Below are 16,878 nucleotides of genomic sequence, written 5' to 3'. Positions count from 1 at the left end.
AGATATCAGGCATAACAAAATGAAAATTTTATGCAAAAAAATTTGAAAACTATAATAAATGTAAGTGAACACACTAAAAATGAACTCATAGGTTTTGTTATCTTTGTTTGGGAAATTCCACTACTACAACCCTTAATAATAAACTTGGTCTAATTTTATAGGGAAGGGACTTCTAACTGATCCTAACATGCTTTAAATGTGGTGGACATGCATGCCAGAAATTTGTTGAGGATGCAAGTGACCTAATGATCAGAAAACATCAAGGAGTAGAAAAAAATCAAATTCTCAACTGGTTGAATATTTAACAACCCACTTTTTGCCTATCCTTAAAACTCACAGATACTTTTTGGAATTATGTCTGTAAGCATTTGTACATTTCCATTTTGGATGTTCAATTTTTTTTTCAGATCCAAAATTCGCTCTCCCATTTTTCTCGTAAACAAAAAAGATATGAGGCATAACAAAACGAAAATTTTATGCAAAAAAAATTGAAAACTATTTTAAATGTAAGTGAACGCACTCAAACTGAACTCCAAGGTTTTTTTATCCATGGTTGGGAAATTTCACTAGTACAACCCCTAATAATAAGCTTGGTGGAATTTTAAAGGGAAGGGGCTTCTAACTGATCCTAACATGCTTTAAATGTGGTGGACATGCATGCCAGAAACATGTTGAGGATGCAAGTGACCTAATGATCAGAAAACTTCAAGGAGTAGAAAAAAATCAAATTCTCAAGTGGTTGGATATTTAACAACCCACTTTTTGCCTATCCTTAAAAATCACAGATTCTTTTTTGAATTATCTCTCTCAGCATTTGTGCATTTCCATTTTGGATGTTCAATTTTTTTTTTTTTATCCAAAACTTTCACTCCCATTTTTTTCTTAAACAAAAAATATATGAGGCATAACAAAATCAAAATTTTATGCAAAATGTTTTTAAAACTATAATCAAAGTAAGTGAACGCACTAAAAATGAACTCCAAGGTTTTGTTATCCATGTTTGGGAAATTCCTCTAGTACAAGCCCTAATAATAAACTTGGTGGAATTTTCTAGGGAAGGAACTTCTAACTGATCCTAACATGCTTTAAATGTGGTGGATATGCATGCTAGAAACATTTTGAGGATGCAAGTGACCTAATGAATAGAAAATTTCAAGGGGTAGAAAAAAATCAAATTCTCAAGTGGCTGGATATTTAACAACCCACTTTTAACCTATCCATAAAAATCACAGATAGTTTTTCGAATTATCTCTCTCAGTATTTAAATGTGGTGGACATCCATGCCACAAACATGTTGAGGATGCAAGTGGCCTAATGATCCAAAAATATCATGGAGTCGAAAAAAATCAAATTCTCAAGATGTTGGATATTTAACAACCCCCATTTTGGATGTTCAAATTTTTTTTTCAGATCCAAAACACACTCTCCAATTTTTCTCGTAAACAAAAAAGATAAGAGGCATGACAAAATAAAAAATTTATGCAAAAAAATATGAAAACTATAATAAATGTACTTGAACGCACTAAAAATGAACTCCAAGGTTTTGTTATCCATGTTTGGGAAATTCCACTAGTACAACCCCTAATAATGTGCTTGGTGGAATTTTATTGGAAAGGGACTTCTAAATTATCCTAACATGCTTTAAATGTGGTGGACATGCCTGTCAGAAACATGTTGAGGAAGCTAGTGACCTAATGATCCAAAAATTTCACGGAGTGGAAAAAAATCAAATTCTGAAGTGGTTGGATATTTAACAACCCACTTTTTTCCTCTCCTTAAATATCACATATACTTTTTGGAATTATCTCTCTCAGCATTTGTGCATTTCCATTTTGGATTTTCAAAATTTTTTCAGATAAAAAACCCTCTCTCCCATTTTTCTCGTAACCAAAAAAGATATGAGGCATAACAAAAACAATATTTTATTCAAAAAAATTTAAAAACTATAATAATTGTAAATGAACGCTCTAAAAATGATCTCCAAGGTTTTGTAACCATGTTTGGGAAATTTCACTAGTACAACCCCTAATAATAAGCTTGGTGCAATTTTATAGGGAAGAGACTTCTAACTGATCCTAACATGCTTTAAATGTGGAGGACATGCATGCCAGAAACATGTTGAGTATGCAAGTGACCTAATGATCTGAAAATTTCAAGGAGTAGGAAAAAATCAAATTCTCAAGTTGTTGGATATTCAACAACCCACTTTCTGCCTATCCTTAAAAATCACTGATACTTTTTGGAATTATCTCTCTCAGCATTTGTGCTTTTCCATTTTGGATGTTCAAATTTTTTTTTCAGATCCAAAACTCGCTTTCCCATTTTTCTTGTGAACAAAAAAGATATGAGGCATAACAAAATGAAAATTTTATGCAAAAAAATTTGAAAAATATGATAAATGCAAGGGAATGCATTAAAAAGGAACTCCTAGGTTTTTTTATCCATATTTGGGAAATTCCACTAGTACAACCCCTAATAATAAGCTTGGTGGAATTTTATAGGGAAGGGACTTCTAACATATCCAAACCTACTTTAAATGTGGTGGACATGTATGCAAGAAACATGTTGAGGATGCGAGTGACCTAATGATCCAAAAATTTCATGGAGTACAATAAAAATTCAATTCTCAAGTGGTTGAATATTTAACATCCCACTTTTTGTATATCCATAAAAATCACAAATACTTTTTGGAATTATCTCTCTCAGCATATGTGCATTTCCAATTTGGATGTTCAAATTTTTTTTTCAGATCCAAAACTCATTCTCCCATTTTTCTTGTACAAAAAAAAAGATATGAAGCATAACAAAACGAAAATTTTAAGCAAAAAAATTTGAAAACTATAATAAATGTAAGTCAACGCACTAAAAATGAACTCAGCAGTTTTGTTATCCATGTTTGGGAAATTCCACTAGTACAAACCCTAATAATAACCTTGGTGGAATTTTATAGGGAAGGGACTTCTAACTAATCCTAACATGCTTTAAATGTGGTGGACATCCATGCCACAAACATGATGAGGATGCAAGTAACCTAATGATCCAAAAAATTCAAGATCTAGAAAAAAAAAATTCTCAAGTGGTTGGATATTTAACAACCTACTTTTTGCCTATCCTTAAAAATCACAGATACTTTTTGGAATTATCTCTCTCAGCATTTGTACATTTCCATTTTGGATGTGCAATTTTTTTTTCATATAAAAAACTCCCTCTCCCATTTTTCTCGTAAACAAAAAAGATATGAGGCATAAAAAAATGAATATTTTATAAAAAAAATATGAAAACTATAATAAATGTAAGCGAACGCACTAATAATGATCTCCAAGGTTTTGTTATCCATGTTTGGGAAATTCCACTCGTGCAACCCCTAATAATAAGCTTGGTGGAATTTTATAGGAAAGGGACTTCTAACTGATCCTAACAAGATTTAAAAGTGGTGGACATGCATGCCAGAAACATGTTGAGGATGCAAGTGACTTAATGATCCAAAAATTTCAAGGAGACGAAAAAAATAAAATTCTCAAGTGGTTTGATATTTAACAACACTCTTTTTGCCTATCCTTAAAAATCATAGATACTTTTTGGAATTATCTCTCTCAGCATTTGTGCATTTCCATTTTGGATGTTCAAAATTTTTTTTCAGATCCAAAACTCACTCTCCCATTTTTCTCGTAAAAAAAAAATATATGAGGCATAACAAAAAGAAATTTTTATGCAAAAAAATTTGAAAACTATAATAAATGTAAGTGAATGCACTAAAAATGAACTCCAAGGTTTTCTTATCCATGTTTGGGAAATTCCACTAGTACAACCCCTAATAATAAGCTTGGTGGAATTAATAGGAAAGGGACCTCTAACTGGTCCTAACGTGCTTTAAATGTGGTGGACATGCATGCCAGAAACATGTTGAGGATGCAACTGACCTAATGATCCAAAAATTTCAAGGAGTAGAAAAAAATCAAATTCTCAAGTGGTTGGATATTTTACAACCCACTTTTTACCTATCCTTAAAAATCACAGATACTTTTCGAATTATCTCTCTCAGCATACGTGCATTTCCAATTTGGATGTTCAAATTTTATTTTCAGATCCAAAACTCATTCTCCCATTTTTCTCGTAAAAAAAAAAAGATGAGGCATACCAAAAAGAAAATTTTAAGCAAAAAATTTGAAAACAGTAATAAATGTAAGTGAACGCACTAAAAATGAACTCATAGGTTTTGTTATCCATGTTTCGGAAATTCCACTAGTACAACCCCTAATAATAACCATGGTGGAATTTTAAAGGGAAGGGACTTCTAACTGATCCTAACATGCTTTAAATGTGGTGGACATGCATTCCACAAACATGTTGAGGATGCAAGTGGCCTAATGATCCAAAAATTTCAAGGAGTAGAAAAAAATCAAATTCTCAAGAGGTTGGATATTTTACAACCCACTTTTTGCCTTTCCTTAAAAATCACAGATACTTTTTGGATTTATCTCTCTCAGCATTTGTGCATTTCCATTTTGGATGTTCAATTTTTTTTTTTCAGATCGAAAATTCATTCTCCCATTTTTCTCGTACACAAAAAAGATATGAGGCATAATAAAATAAAATTTTTTTGCAAAAAAATTTGAAATCTATAATAAGTGTAGGTGAACGCACTAAAAATGAACTCCAAGGTTTTGTTGTCCATGTTTGGGAAATTCCACTAGTACAACCCATAATAATAAGCTTTGTGGAGTTTTATAGGAAAGGGACTTCTAACTGATCCTCACACGCTTTAAATGTGGTGGAAAAGAAAGCGAGACACATATTGAGAATGCAAGTGACCTAATGATCCCAAAATTTCAAGGAATAGAAAAAATGAAATTCTCATGTGGTTGGATATTTAACAACCCACTTTTTGCCTATCCTTATAAATCACAAATAATTTTTGGAATTATCTCTCTCAGCATTTGTGCATTTCCATTTTGAATATTCAAAATTTTTTTTTGATCCAAAACTCACTGTCCCATTTTTCTCGTAAACAAAAAAGATATGAGGTATAACAAAATGAAAATTTTATCCAAAAAAATTTGAAACCTATTTTCAATGTAAGTGAACGCACTAAAAATGAACTCCAATGTTTTTTTATCCATGGTTGGGAAATTCCACTAGTACAACCCCTAATAATAAGCTTGGTGCAATTTTAATGGGAAGGGACTTCTAACTGATCCTAACATGCTTTAAATGTGGTGGACATGCATGCCAGAAACATGTTGAGGATGCAAGAGACCTAATGATCAGAAAATTTCAAGGAGTAGAAAAAAATCAAATTCTCAAGTGTTTGGATATTTAACAACCCACTTTTTCCCTATCCTTAAAAATCACAGATACTTTTTGGAATTATCTCTCTCAGCATTTGTGCATTTCCATTTTGGATGTTCAAATTTTTTTTGAGATCCAAAACTCACTTTCACAATTTTTTCGTAAACAAAAAAGATATGAGGCATAAGAAAATGAAAATTTTAAGCAAAAAAATATGAAAACTTTAATAAATGTAAGTGAACGCACTAAAAATGAACTCCAAGGTTTTGTTATCAATGTTAGGGAAATTTCACTTGTACAACCCATAATAATAAGTTTGTTGGAATTTCATAAGGAACGGACTTCTAACTGATCCTAACATGCTTTCAATGTGGTGGACATGCATGCTAGAAACATGTTGAGGATGCAAGTGACCTAATGAACAGAAAATTTCGAGTAGAAAAAAATCAAATTCTCAAGTGGATGGATATTAAACAACCCACTTTTTGCCTATCCTTAAAAATCACAGATAGTTTTTGGAATTATCTCTCTCAGCATTTGTGCATTTCCGTTATGGTTGTTCAAATTTTTTCTTCAGATCCAAAACACATTCTCCCATTTTTCTCGTAAACAAAAAAAGAAATGAGGCATAACAAAATGAAAATTCTATGCAAAAAAATTTGAAAACTATAATAAATGTAAGTGGATGCACTAAAAATGAACTCCAAGGTTTTGTTATCCATGTTTCGGAAATTCCATTAGTACAACCCCTAATAATAAGCTTGGTGGAATTTTCAGGGAAGGGACTTCTAACTGATCCTAACATGCTTTAAATGCGGTGGACATGCAAGCTAGAAACATGTTGAGGATGCAAGTGACCTAATGATCAGAAAATTTCAAGGAGTAGAAAAAATCAAATTCTCAAGTGGTTGGATATTTAACAACCCACTTTTTGCCTATCCTTAAAAATCACATATAGTTTTTGGAATTATCTCTCTCAGCATTTGTACATTTCTATTTTGGATGTTCAAATTTTTTTTTCATATCCAAAACTCACTCTCACATTTTTCTCGTAAACGAAAAAGATATGAGGCATAAAAAAATGAATATTTTATGCAAAAAAATTTGAAAACTATAATAAATGTAAGTGAATGCACTAAAATTGATCTCCAAGGTTTTGTTATCCTTGTTTTGGAAATTCCACTAGTACAACCCCTAATAATAAGCTTGGTGGAATTTTTTAGGAAAGGGATTTCTAGCTCATCCTAACAAGCTTAAAATTTGGTGGACACGCATCCCAGAATCATGTTTAAGATGCAAGTGACCTAATGATCAGAAAACTTCAAGGAGTAGAAAAAAATCAAATTCTCAAGTGGTTGGATATTTAACAACCCACTTTCTGCCTATCCTTAAAAATCACAGATACTTTTTGGAATTATCTCTCTCAGCATTTGTGCATTTCCATTTTGGATGTTCAAATTTTTTTTCAGATCCAAAACTCACTCTCGCATTTGCTTCGTAAACAAAAAAGATATGAGGCATAACAAAATCAAAATTTTATGCAAAAAAATTTAAAAATGATAATAAATGTAAGTGAACACACTAAAAATGAACTCCAAGGTTTTGTTTTCCATGTTTGGGAAATTCCACTAGTACAACTCCTAATAATAAGCTTGGTGGAATTTTCTAGGGAAGGGACTTCTAACTGATCCTAACATGCTCAAAATTTGGTGGACATGCATCCCAGAATCAAGTTTAGGATGCAAGTGACCTAATGATTAGAAAACTTCAAAGAGTAGAAAAAAATCAAATTCTCAAGTGGTTGGATATTTAACAGCCCGCTTTTTGCCTATCCTTAAAAATCACAGATACTTTTTGGAATTATCTCTCTCAGCATTTGTGCATTTCCATTTTGGATGTTCAAATTTTTTTTTCAGATCCAAAACTCCCTCTCCCATTTCTTTCGTAAACAAAAAAGATATGAGGCATAACAAAATCAAAATTTTATGCAAAAAAATTTAAAAACTATAAAAAATGTAAGTGAACGCACTAACAATGAACTCCAAGGTTTTGTTATCCATGTTTGGGAAATTCCACTAGTACAACCCCTAATAATAAGATTGGTGGAATTTTATAGGAAAGGGACTTCTAACTCATCCAAACATGCCGAAAATGTGGTGGACATGCATGCCAAAAACATGTTAGAGGATGCAAGTGACCTAATCATCCAAAAATTTCAAGGAGTAGAAAAAATTCAAATCCTAGAGTGGTTCGATATTTAACAACCCACTTTTTACCTATCCCTAAAAATCACAGATACTTTTTGGAATTATCTCTCTCAACATTTGTGCATTTCCAATTTGGATGTTCAAATTTTTTTTTCAGAACCAAAACTCATTCTCCCATTTTTCTCGTAAACAAAAAAGATATGAGGCATAACAAATTGAATATTTTATGCAAAAAAATTTGAAAACTATAATAAATGTAAGTGAACGAACTAAAAATGATCTCCAAGGTTTTGTTATCCAGGTTTGGGAAATTCCACTAGTACAACCCCTAATAATAAGATTTGTGGAATTTTATAGGAAATGGACTTCTAACTGATCCTAACATGCTTTAAATGTGGTGGACATGCATGCCAGAAACATGTTGAGGATGCAACTGACCTAATGATCCAAAAATTTCAAGGAGTAGAAAAAAGTCAAATTCTCAAGTGGTTGGATATTTTACAACCCACTTTTTGCCTATCCTTAAAAATCACAGATACTTTTTGGATTTATCTCTCTCAGCATTTGTGCATTTCCATTTTGGATGTTCAAATTTTATTTTCAGATCCAAAACTCATTCTCACATTTTTCTCGTAAAAAAAAAAAGATATGAGGCATAACAAAATGAAAATTTTAAGCAAAAAAATTTGAAAACTGTAATAAATGTAAGTGAACGCAGTAAAAATGAACTCATAGGTTTTGTTATCCATGTTTCAGAAATTCCACTAGTCCAACCCTTGATAATAACCTTGGTGGAATTTTATAGGGAAGGGACTTCTAACTGATCCTAACATGCTATAAATGTGGTGGACATGCATGCCACAAACATGTTGAGTATGCAAGTGGCCTAATGATCCAAAAATTTCAAGGAGTAGAAAAAAATCAAATTCTCAAGAGGTTGGATATTTAACAACCCACTTTTTGCCTATCCTTAAAAATCACAGATACTTTTTCGATTTATCTCTCTCAGCATTTGTGCATTTCCATTTCGGATGTTCAATTTTTTTTTCAGATCCAAAACTCACTCTCCAATTTTTCTCGTAAAAAACAACGATATGAGCATAACAAAATGAAAATTTTATGCAAAAAAATTTGAAAACTATAATAAATGTAAGTGAACGCACTAAAACTGAACTCCAAGGTTTTGTTATCCATGTTTGGGAAATTTAATAAGTACAACCCATAATAATAAGCATGGTGGAATTTTATAGGAAAAGGACCTCTAACTGATCCTAACATGCTTTAAATATGGTGGACATGCATGCCAGAAATAGGTTGAGGATGCAAGTGACCTAATGATCAGAAAATTTCAAGGAGTAGAAAAAAATCAAATTCTCAAGTGGTTTGATATTTAACAACCAACTTTTGGCCTATCCTTAAAAATCACAGATAGTTTTTGGAATTATCTCTCTCAGCATTTGTGCATTTCCATTTTGGATATTCAAAATTTTTTTCAGATCCAAAGCACACTGTCCCATTTTTCTCGTAAAAAAAAAATATGAGGTATAACAAAATGAAAATTTTATCCAAAAAAATTTGAAAACTAATTTAAATGTAAGTTAACGCACTAAAAATGAACTCCAACATTTTTTTATCCATGGTTGGGAAATTCCACTAGTACAACCCCTAATAATAAGCTTGGTGGAATTTTAAAGGGAAGGGACTTCTAACTGATCCTAACATGCTTAAAATTTGGTGGACATGCATCTGAGAATCATGTTTAGGATGCAAGTGACCTAATGATCAGAAAACTTCAAGGAGTAGAAAAAAATCAAATTCTCAAGGGGTTGGATATTCAACAAACCACATTTTGCCTATCCTTAAAAATCACAGATACTTTTTGGAATTATCTCTCTCAGCATTTGTGCATTTCCATTTTGGATGTTCAAATTTTTTTTTCATATCCAAAACTCTCTCTCCCATTTTTTTTGTAAACAAAAAAGATATGAGGCAAAAAAAAATCAAAATTTTATGCAAAAAAATTTTAAAACTATAATAAATGTAAGTGAATGCACTAAAAATAGACTCCATGGTTTTGTTTTCCATGTTTGGGAAATTCCACTAGTACAACTCCTAATAATAAGCTTGGTGGAATTTTCTAGGGAAGGGACTTCTAACTGATCCTAACATGCTTTAAATGTGGTGCATGCGTGCCAGAAACATATTGAGGATGCAAGTGACCTAATGAACAGAAAATTTCAAGCAGTAGAAAAAAATTAATTTCTCAAGTGCCTGGATATTTAACAACCCACTTTTTGCCTATCCTTAAAAATCACAGATAGTTTTTCGAATTATCTCTCTCAGCATTTGTGCATTTCCATTTTGGTTGTTCAAACTTTTTTTTTAGATCCAAAACTCTCTCACCCATTTTTCTCGTAAACAAAAAAGATATGAGGCATAACAAAATGAAAATTTTATGCAAAAAAGTTTGAAAACTATAATAAATGGACGTGAACGCACTAAAAATAAACTCCAAGGTTTTGTTATCCATGTTTGGCAAATTCCACTAGTTCAACCCCTAATAATGTGCTTGGTGGAATTTTATAGGAAAGGGACTTCTAACTGATCCTAACATGCTTTAAATATGGTGGACATGCATGCTAGAAACAAGTTGAGGATGCTAGTGACCTAATGATCCAAAAATTTCGAGTAGAAAAAAATCAAATTCTCAAGTGGTTGGATATTTAACAACCCACTTTTTACCTATCCTTAAAAATCACAGATACTTTTTGGAATTATCTCTCTCTGCATTTGTGCATTTCCATTTTGGATGTTCAAATTTTTTCTTCTAATCCAAAACTCATTCTCCCATTTTTCTCGCAAACAAAAAAGATATGAGGTGTAACAAAATGAAAATTTTATGCAAAAAATTTTGAAAACTATAATAAATGTAAGTGAAAGCACTAAAAATGAACTCCAAGGTTTTTTTATCCATGTTTGGGAAATTCCCCTAGTACAACCCCTAATAATAAGCTTGGTGGAATTTTATAGGGAAGGGACTTCTAACTGATCCTAACATGCTTTAAATGCGGTGGACATGCATGCTAGAAACATGTTGAGGATGCAAGTGACCTAATGATCAGAAAATTTCAAGGAGTAGAAAAAAATCAAATTCTTAAGTGGTTGGATATTTAACAACCCAATTTTTGCCTATCCTTAAAAACCATGGATACTTTTTGGAATTATCTCTCTCAGCATTTGTGCATTTCCATTTTGGATGTTAAATTTGTTTTTTCAGATCCAAATCTCACTCTCCCATTTTTCTCGTAAAAAAAAAAAGATATGAGGCATTACAAAATGAAAATTTTACGCAAAAAAAATTGAAAACTATAATAAATGTACGTGAACGCACTTAAAATGAACTCCAAGGTTTTGTTATCCATGTTTGGGAAATTCCACTAGAACAACCCCAAATAATGTGCTTGGTGAAATTTTATAGGAAAGAGACTTCTAACTGATCCTAACATGCTTTACATGTGGTGGACATGCATGCCAGAAACATGTTGAGGAAGCTAGTGACCTAAGGATCCAAAAATTTCAAGGAGTGGAGAAAAATCAAATTCTCAAGTGGTTGGATATTTAGCAACCCCCTTTTTTCCAATCCTTAAAAATCACATATGCTTTTTATAATTATCTCTCTCAGCATTTGTGTATTTCCATTTTGGATGTTCAAATTTTTTTCAGATAAAAACCTGACTCTCCCATTTTTCTCGTAAACAAAAAAGATATGAGGCATAACAAAAAGAATATTTTATGAAAAAAAATTTAAAAACTATAATAAATGAAAATGAACGCACTAAAAATGATCTCCAAGGTTTTGTAACACATGTTTGGGAAATTCCACTAGTACAACCCCTAATAATAAGCTTGGTGGAATTTTATAGGGAAGTGACTTTTAACTGATCCTAACATGCTTTAAATGCGGTGGACATGCATGCCAGAAACATGTTGAGTATGCAAGTGACCTAATGATCTAAAAATTTCAAGGAGTAGGAAAAAATCAAATTCTCAAGTGGTTGGATATTCTACAACCCACTTTCTGTCTTTCCTTAAAAATCACAGATACTTTTTGGAATTATCTCTCTCAGCATTTGTGCATTTCCATTTTGGATGTTCAAATTTTTTTTCAGAACCAAAACTCTGTCTCCCATTTTTCTCGTAAACAAAAAAGATATGAGGCATAAAAAAAGGAAAATTTTATGCCAGAAAATTTGAAAACTATTTTAAAGGTAAGTGAACGCACTAAAAATGAACTCCAAGATTTTTTTATCCATGGTTGGGAAATTTCACTAGTACAACCCATAATAATAAGCTTGGTGGAATTTTAACGGGAAGGGACTTCTAACTGATCCTAACATGCTTTAAATGTGGTTGACATGCATGCCAAAAACATGTTGAGGATGCAAGTGACCTAATGATCAGAAAAATTCAAGGAGTAGAAAAAACTCAAATTCTCAAGTGGTTGGATATTTAACAACCCACTTTTTGCCTATCCTTAAAAATCACAGATAGTTTTTGGAATTATCTCTCTCAGCATTTTTGTATTTCCATTTTGGATGTTCAAATTTTTTTTTCAGATCCAAAACTCTCTCCCATTTTTTTCGTAAACAAAAAAGATATGTGACATAGCAAAATCAAAATTTTATGCAAAAACACTTTGAAAACTATAATAAATGTAAGTGAACGCACTAAAAATGAACTCCAAGGTTTTGTTATCCATGTTTGGGAAATTCCACTAGTACTACTCCTAATAATAAGCTTGGTGGAATTTTCTAGGGAAGGGACTTCTAACTGATCCTAACATGCTTTAAATGTGGTGGACATGCGTGTTAGAAACATGTTGAGGATGCAAGTGACCTAATGAACAGAAAATTTAAAGGAGTAGAAAAAAATCAAATTCTCTAGTGGCTGGATATTTAACAACCCACTTTTTGCCTATCCTTAAAAATCACAGATAGTTTTTCGAATTATCTCTCTCGGCATTTGTGCATTTCCATTTTGGTTGTTCAAATTTTTTTTTTCAGATCCAAAACTCTCTCTCCGATTTTTCTCGTAAAAAAAAAAGATATGAAGCATAACAAAATGAAAATTTTATGCAAAAAAATTTGAAAACTATAATAAATGTAAGTGAACGCAGTAAAAAGGAACTCCTATGTTTTGTTATCCATATTTGGGAAATTCCACTAGTACAACCCCTAATAATAAGCTTGGTCAAATTTTATAGGGAATAGACTTCTAACTGATCCTAACATGCTTTAAATGTGGTGGACATTCATGCCAGAAACATGTTGAGGATGCAAGTGACCTAATGATCCAAAAATTTCAAGGAGTAGAAAAATATCAAATTCTGAAGTGGTTGGATATTTAACATCCCAATTTTTGCCTATCATTAAAAATCATAGATACTTTTTGGAATTATCTCTCTCAGCATTTGTGCATTTCCATTTTGGATGTTCAAATTTTTTCTTCAGATACAAAACTCTTTCTTCCATTTTTCTCGTAAGCAAAAAAAGAAATGAGGCGTAACAAAATGAAAATTTTATGCAAAAAAAATTGAAAACTATAATAAATGTAAGTGAATGCACTAAAAATGAACTCCAAGGTTTTGTTATCCATGTTTCGGAAATTCCACTAGTACAACCCCTAATAATAAGCTTGGTGGAATTTTATAGGGAAGGGACTTCTAACTGATCCTAACATGCTTTAAATGCGGTGGAAATGCATGCCAGAAACATGTTGAGGATGCAAGTGACCTAATGATCAGAAAATTTCGAGTAGAAAAAATCAAATTCTCAAGTGGTAGGATATTTAACAACCCACTTTTTGCCTATCCTTAAAAATCACAGATACTTTTTGGAATTATCTTTCTCAGAATTTGTGCATTTCCATTTTGGATGTTCAAATTTTTTTTTCAGATCCAAAACTCACTCTCCCATTTTTTTTTGTCAAGAAAAAAGATATGAGTCATAAAAAAATCAAAATTTTATGCAAAGAAATTTGAAAACTATTATAAATGTAAGTGAACGCACTAAAAATGAACTCCAAGGTTTTGTTATCCATGTTTGGGAAATTCCACTAGTACAACCCCTCATAATAAGCTTGGTGGAATTTTCTAGGGAAGGGACTTCTAACTGATCCTAACATGCTTTAAATGTGGAGGACATGCCTGCTAGAAACATGTTGAGGATGCAAGTGACCTAATGAACAGAAAATTTCAAGGAGTAGAAAAAAATCAAATTCTCAAGTGGCTGGATATTTAACAACCCACTTTTTGCCTATCCTTAAAAATCACAGATAGTTTTTTGAATTATCTCTCTCAACATTTGTGCATTTCCATTTTGGTTGTTCAAATTTTTTTTCAGATCACAAACTCTCTCTCCCTTTTTTCTCGTAAACAAAAAAGATATGAGGCATAACAAAATGAAAATTTTATGCAAAAAAATTTGAAAACTATAATAAATGTAAGTGAAGGCAAAAAAAAGGAACTCCTATTTTTTGTTATCCATATTTTGGAAATTCCACTAGTACAACCCTTAATAATAAGCTTGGTCGAATTTTGTAGGGAATGGACTTCTAACTGATCCTAACATGCTTTAAATGTGGTGGACATTCATGCCTGAAACATGTTGAGGATGCAAGTGACCTAATCATCCAAAATTTTCAAGGAGTAGAAAAAACTCAAATTCTAGAGTGGTTGGATATTTAAAAACCCACTTTTTACCTATCCTTAAAAATCACAGATACTTTTTGGAATTATCTCTCTCAGCATTTGTGCATTTTCATTTTGGATGTTCAAATTTTTTTTCAGATCCAAAACTCATTCTCCCATTTTTCTCTTAAACAAAAAAGATATCAGGCATAACAAAATGAAAATTTTATGCAAAAAAATTTGAAAACTATAATAAATGTAAGTGAACACACTAAAAATGAACTCATAGGTTTTGTTATCTTTGTTTGGGAAATTCCACTACTACAACCCTTAATAATAAACTTGGTCTAATTTTATAGGGAAGGGACTTCTAACTGATCCTAACATGCTTTAAATGTGGTGGACATGCATGCCAGAAATTTGTTGAGGATGCAAGTGACCTAATGATCAGAAAACATCAAGGAGTAGAAAAAAATCAAATTCTCAACTGGTTGAATATTTAACAACCCACTTTTTGCCTATCCTTAAAACTCACAGATACTTTTTGGAATTATGTCTGTAAGCATTTGTACATTTCCATTTTGGATGTTCAATTTTTTTTTCAGATCCAAAATTCGCTCTCCCATTTTTCTCGTAAACAAAAAAGATATGAGGCATAACAAAACGAAAATTTTATGCAAAAAAAATTGAAAACTATTTTAAATGTAAGTGAACGCACTCAAACTGAACTCCAAGGTTTTTTTATCCATGGTTGGGAAATTTCACTAGTACAACCCCTAATAATAAGCTTGGTGGAATTTTAAAGGGAAGGGGCTTCTAACTGATCCTAACATGCTTTAAATGTGGTGGACATGCATGCCAGAAACATGTTGAGGATGCAAGTGACCTAATGATCAGAAAACTTCAAGGAGTAGAAAAAAATCAAATTCTCAAGTGGTTGGATATTTAACAACCCACTTTTTGCCTATCCTTAAAAATCACAGATTCTTTTTTGAATTATCTCTCTCAGCATTTGTGCATTTCCATTTTGGATGTTCAATTTTTTTTTTTTTTATCCAAAACTTTCACTCCCATTTTTTTCTTAAACAAAAAATATATGAGGCATAACAAAATCAAAATTTTATGCAAAATGTTTTTAAAACTATAATCAAAGTAAGTGAACGCACTAAAAATGAACTCCAAGGTTTTGTTATCCATGTTTGGGAAATTCCTCTAGTACAAGCCCTAATAATAAACTTGGTGGAATTTTCTAGGGAAGGAACTTCTAACTGATCCTAACATGCTTTAAATGTGGTGGATATGCATGCTAGAAACATTGTGAGGATGCAAGTGACCTAATGAATAGAAAATTTCAAGGGGTAGAAAAAAATCAAATTCTCAAGTGGCTGGATATTTAACAACCCACTTTTAACCTATCCATAAAAATCACAGATAGTTTTTCGAATTATCTCTCTCAGTATTTAAATGTGGTGGACATCCATGCCACAAACATGTTGAGGATGCAAGTGGCCTAATGATCCAAAAATATCATGGAGTCGAAAAAAATCAAATTCTCAAGATGTTGGATATTTAACAACCCCCATTTTGGATGTTCAAATTTTTTTTTCAGATCCAAAACACACTCTCCAATTTTTCTCGTAAACAAAAAAGATAAGAGGCATGACAAAATAAAAAATTTATGCAAAAAAATATGAAAACTATAAGAAATGTACTTGAACGCACTAAAAATGAACTCCAAGGTTTTGTTATCCATGTTTGGGAAATTCCACTAGTACAACCCCTAATAATGTGCTTGGTGGAATTTTATTGGAAAGGGACTTCTAAATTATCCTAACATGCTTTAAATGTGGTGGACATACCTGTCAGAAACATGTTGAGGAAGCTAGTGACCTAATGATCCAAAAATTTCAAGGAGTAGAAAAAAATCAAATTCTGAAGTGGTTGGATATTTAACAACCCACTTTTTTCCTCTCCTTAAATATCACATATACTTTTTGGAATTATCTCTCTCAGCATTTGTGCATTTCCATTTTGGATTTTCAAAATTTTTTCAGATAAAAAACCCTCTCTCCCATTTTTCTCGTAACCAAAAAAGATATGAGGCATAACAAAAACAATATTTTATTCAAAAAAATTTAAAAACTATAATAATTGTAAATGAACGCTCTAAAAATGATCTCCAAGGTTTTGTAACCATGTTTGGGAAATTTCACTAGTACAACCCCTAATAATAAGCTTGGTGCAATTTTATAGGGAAGAGACTTCTAACTGATCCTAACATGCTTTAAATGTGGAGGACATGCATGCCAGAAACATGTTGAGTATGCAAGTGACCTAATGATCTGAAAATTTCAAGGAGTAGGAAAAAATCAAATTCTCAAGTTGTTGGATATTCAACAACCCACTTTCTGCCTATCCTTAAAAATCACTGATACTTTTTGGAATTATCTCTCTCAGCATTTGTGCTTTTCCATTTTGGATGTTCAAATTTTTTTTTCAGATCCAAAACTCACTTTCCCATTTTTCTTGTGAACAAAAAAGATATGAGGCATAACAAAATGAAAATTTTATGCAAAAAAATTTGAAAAATATGATAAATGCAAGGGAATGCATTAAAAAGGAACTCCTAGGTTTTTTTATCCATATTTGGGAAATTCCACTAGTACAACCCCTAATAATAAGCTTGGTGGAATT

Source organism: Aristolochia californica, unplaced genomic scaffold (genome assembly GCF_029961685.1).
Source record: "Aristolochia californica isolate CCGP_79_NKW_82.1479 unplaced genomic scaffold, dmAriCali1.0.hap1 SCAF_14, whole genome shotgun sequence".
Classification (NCBI taxonomy): Eukaryota; Viridiplantae; Streptophyta; class Magnoliopsida; order Piperales; family Aristolochiaceae; genus Aristolochia; species Aristolochia californica.
Note: the sequence above shows the minus strand (reverse complement) of the source record.